General features: G+C 44.2%; 1 pseudogene; it reads left to right on the forward strand.

The window, feature by feature from the left end:
* The first annotated feature begins 260 nt into the window (after positions 1 to 260).
* Positions 261 to 3,041, forward strand: LOC136460404 (ankyrin repeat-containing protein At5g02620-like; annotated as a pseudogene).
* Positions 3,042 to 5,246: the final 2,205 nt, after the last annotated feature.

Consider the following 5,246-nt stretch of genomic DNA (forward strand, 5'->3'; position numbering starts at 1 on the left):
CTTCAGCCCATGTGCTTCAGTTTGCAGGTCAGTCGTCGTCATACTCATACTTCTACCACGTACAAGCATTTTGCTAGAAAGTAGGAAGAAATGCATAATTGGTGCCTACTGTTCTTTTATATTTTTCCTAGCTTTGTCTCTTTTTTTTTTTTTTTTTGAAAGATCCGGTTGTCCCGCATTATATTTTTCCTAGCTTTGTCGCTGACCTTTGTTTTTTTATCCCTCCTATCGGTAAAGAAAACCCTGCTTGGTAGCTGGAGATGTCGTCGAGCAGTGGAGCGGAGGGAACTCTTACCTCGCCCACTGAACAGCAAGCAAATGCTCTGGTAGCGACGACGACCATGGACGCCAAGCTGATGGTGGCCACAGGCAGTGGCAATGTCCAGCAGCTGAAGGATCTGGTGAAGAAGGAGGAATCGCAGATGGTGGTGGTGGTGATGGGCTGATGGCCAGGCAGCACGCTGCTTCCGTGGAGAAGCCTCAACCTCAGCAGGGGAACATGGATCCCCATCTGCTAGCACTGGCGTCCTCCGACTCTTCTGAGAAACTGAAATCTCTTCTCATCAGCAGGGAAGAAAGTCAGGCCTCTGGCCATGGCCATGGCGGCGGCACCGACGGAGGCTTGACTACTCGGCGTGCTAGTGCTAGCTCTTATGGTGACACAGAAGCAAATGATTCGATCCTGGAAGGGGTCACGGCTGAAGGTGACACTGCACTCCATGTGGTGGTGGCCGCCAGCGGTTATCGCAACGGTGACAGTTTCTTGGAGAGCGCTCGCATCATCTACGGGAAAGCGAAGCACCTCCTCTTTGTGCAAAACAACAAGGGTGACACCCCTCTGCACTGCGCTGCACGGGCGGGGAAATCCAACATGGTTGCTTGCCTCATTGATCTCGCTTTAGCTGAAGGCGAGGATAGGATGAAGGAGGAGCTGCTGCGGAAAGAGAACAAGCACAAGGAGACGGCCTTGCATGAGGCTGTCCGCGTTGGAAACAAGGACATAGTCGGCCTGCTGATGGAGAAGGACTCAGAATTGGCCAGCTTTCCCCGAAGATGGCGGCGCATCACCTATGTATGTAGCCATCATGCTGAAACGAGAAGAAATTGTGAAAACACTGTATGAGAAGAGTAGTGATGGAAAGCTTTCCTTCTCCGGACCAAATGGACACAATGCATTGCATGCTGCAGTTCTCCGACACCGAGGTACACGCATTAATTAACAATTACTTTTCTATAATCTTTTGACGATAACAATATCTTTGTCTAATCTGGCTGTGTATTCCAACTAAAGCTTCATTTATTCACATAGTTGTTTTGTCCTCACCTTGTTAGTCTGACAAATTAAAGAATGATATTTGTAGATCTTACAGAGTTGTTAATAGAATGGAATAGAGCACACCTCCCCCAGCAAAATAAGGACCTTACCACACAAAGGGATGAAAATGGGAGTATGCCTCTTCACTTTGCCGCAGCTAAATTCCTACTTTGGCCATCAACAATTTGTCGACAAGTATTGGAAGCTAATCCAGAAGCCCTGTATCAACCCGACCATGCTGGATTTTCCCCCATACATGCTGTTGCCTCTGTAGGTGCTTTCTGGAACGTCATGACGTTTGTTAAAAAATATCCTGGTAGCGCCGGTCTGCGCGATGCTAAGGGAAGGGCATTTCTGCATGTCGCTGTTGAGAAGGAGTGGGTCATAATCTGGATTGGCTGCAAAATCCTATCACTATCATGGATTATGAATATGGTAGACAACGATGGGAACACTGCGCTACACCTTGCTGTCGAGGCCGGGAGCCTTCTAATGTTTTGTCCTCTATTGGGGAATCCACAAGTGAACTTAAATTTACCCAACAATAGAGGGGAGACTCCATTAGATATAGCACAATACTCCCTCCATACTCAAAAATAAAGTCATTTTGGACAGCGACATGGTCTCCAAAGCATAACTTTGACTACTTATTTTTATAAAGATATTTATCAAAAAGTGATATATGTAAATTTTTGTGAAAGTATTTTTCAAGACAAATCTATACGTATGGTTTTCACATTTCCAAACTCAACAACTTAAAAGTTATTTATGATTTATATTCTCAATGTTTAACCCAAGCCATGTCCAAAACGACTTTATTTTTTAGTATGAATGGAGTATAAGATTTCCAAGGTATCAGGATTGTACCATATTCAGGTAATCCATTAGAGATAATACGCTCATTTTTTTTCCAAGCATGAGCGAACAACTGATCTGATAGTTTGCTCCCCTCATCGGCTTCTTTTTTGTTTTGCTTTTAATTTGCAGAGTAGTGAAGAACAAATACTACTCACACTCAGAAATGCCGGTGCTGTCACCGGTGTGTGTCGTGGTGATCACTTCATAGATGTGCTGAGGGTAAAGGTAGATGATGAAAGTAAAGAAATGGAGGTGCTGAAAGACACGACGGGAACTCTATGTATTGGGTCGGTTCTAATAGCAACCGTGACATTTGGCTCAACTTTTGCTGTGCCTGGAGGTTACATAGCTGATGATCACGATAATGGAGGTTCACCAATACTTGCTCCAAGGTATGCCTTTGATGCATTCATCGCATCTAACACATTGGCCTTCGTTTTCTCCGTGATGGCTACCATTGGTCTCATGAATTCGGGATCACCTTTGTTGAACCCTCGGAGCCGCAAAGTGCAGTTGAGCATATCCTCCTACCTTGTATCGATTTCGATTACATGCTTGGCAGCTGCCTTTGCGCTTGGTGCATATGTGGTGCTAGCTCCGGAGGCTCATAAGACTGCAGTCGCCACATGTGTCCTAGGTTCTCTTGTTATGCTATATGACAATATCGGGTTCATCGGGAAACGTCTTCTTCTACTACCAACGTTACGTACGAGGAAGGGGCTAATCTGTGCATGGGTATATTCAGCATATCTTATAATGGATAATACGCTATTCTTGAATTATTGGCCCTTAATTAATATTCATCTTTGGTTGGGCCGCACATGCAAGTCCGGCTCCAAAACTACAAGCACCGGCGCCATTGGCTTGAACTTGAAGCGGCATCAACAAATATATATGTAAGTCACGACAGAAATGACATCAATCAGTAACATCCACTCTTATGGATTTAGATGTGAAAGACTGAAAGGTAGGCGTTTTCAGCCTGGATCTATCTGCATTGTGATTTTTATACACTTCATCATTGAACCGGATGTACATTTCCCTTGTGCCTAATTTCTCTTTTGTTTGTTATTTGAGAGTTATTGTGCTCGTAATAATATTGATGGTGACTATATATTATGTATTTATTTGTCGATAAACTATTTTGCATATTCGGATGATATTTGTGATTTATGCAAAGATTGATGAATGGGGCAGCACTTGAATTTCTAATTTATATATAGTCACGCCGAGACATTGTTGCTATCCCAGATGATGGAGCTCTGTGCTCCTCGCGGCAATCTAATGTCTGAGTTGTGGCTACTCCCACACATGGACAGGTGACCCAGAGCACTGGTGCTCCAAACCTGAAAAAGTGAACAAATATACTTGACACATAACTGTATACCATACTAATTGCTAGATGCAACAACGAGAGGAATCACTAGTCATGTTATGCAACACCCCCCCCCCCCCCCCCCCCCCGTTCCTTCCTCTTTTCGACCACATCCTCGGCCCCGGGAGAGCTGGAATGTTTGATGGTCGGTATCATAAAGGGGGACAGTCGCATCCCTTTCCGCACCGCCGCAAGACAAAAGGGCTATTGGGGGAGGCTCTGCCTTTTCGGCACCCCTGCACCGCCGCCTGAGTTTTCGCAGGTGCAATGGCCATCAGCAGGGCGGCGGAAGGGGCCTTTTGTCATCAGTGAGGCGAAAGGCCTTTCGGTCTATGCAGCCGCAATTCCGCCGGAATGGTGCAGGCACTTTTCGTTCGTCGTGACACTTTCGGTATGATGTTGTGTTGTGTTGAGCAGGTTGACCCGTTCGTCGACAACACGGAAGGGCTGAAGTGTCCGAAAGGACAGAAGCCGCCCGGCTCCATGGCGGTGTCCCCTCCTTATGTTAGCCTTGGAGCGTAGGAGGGGGACCAGACAATGAAGGTGACTACTGGGGGAGGCCACAAGCGGAATGGACCACAAACGCCCTATCGAGGGCGGAATATGCTTTAGGATCTAGGTGGTTGGAAGGGCATTTCTGTTCTTGTAAAAGATACGGATGCATATAAATAGAGCTTTACGAGAGCTGTGAGAAGGGGGAGAAAAAAACCCTAATTCCTTCAGTTGTTCATATTTGCCTTTTCGTCATTCATAGTTCCTTTCGATTCGTTGTTATGCTTTCGGTTACTTGAGCAACGACTCAGTGTTCGAAAGCTAAGGTCTAGAACATCAGTGTGATTAATCAGTGCAAAATCTAATGCACAATGTTAATTATGCCCAGACACAAGGGAAATGGGAAAAATAGTCTGACACCACAACAAAAATACTCTACTTCACAAGACAGATGCTTTAAAGGCTTTATTAAGCCTTGGAACAAATGAAAGGTCAAACCTGTAATCCGTAAAACTTGTGTAGTCTTTCATTTGTCCGAGGCTTTATTACAGCTATCAGAACTGAAATGTTGGTGTTCACTTTTACAAGAATAAGTTGAACGGAAACAAAGCTATGACATTTTTTTCCTTTCTGAAATACTTAATACTATTAACACTCTCGCTAGGAAGTAGTTGAACAAATATTACAACCTACATAATCTTAGCATCATCTGTTTCAAGCCATATTAAAGACCATGACAATAATATGATTGATAATCATCGGTGATAAAGCAAACACTGGGTAGTGTTCTCGTGAAGGAAACATATGGCATGTGAAAATTTACTTTGCATCTGGCAGTGTTCTCCGAGGATTTGGTTTTCTAGAACGCCATATCAATAAGTCAATAGCCCAACAGGAAATAGGAAAGCCACACCTTCCAGAATCCCTGCTATGATAGCCTCTTTCTGGCTTTGATTTCCCTGCAAGCAATCATGCATTGAGAACTCTGACCTGAAAATAAAATAGAAGCAACCACTATTCCTTTCAAATAAGGAAAGATATAAAAAGCCTCTTGTAGTTGCTTTTAGTCAAGATTTTCCTCTAGCCTAAGAGATTTCTTAAGTTCAAGATACACCATACTGTAATACTCCCTCCGTTCCTTAATATAAGTCATATAGTTTTTAGCACCAATATTAACTCACGCCTTGGGGAAGGATGTGAGACCGA

The sequence above is a fragment of the Miscanthus floridulus genome, chromosome 6 (genome assembly GCF_019320115.1).
Source record: "Miscanthus floridulus cultivar M001 chromosome 6, ASM1932011v1, whole genome shotgun sequence".
NCBI lineage: Eukaryota > Viridiplantae > Streptophyta > Magnoliopsida > Poales > Poaceae > Miscanthus > Miscanthus floridulus.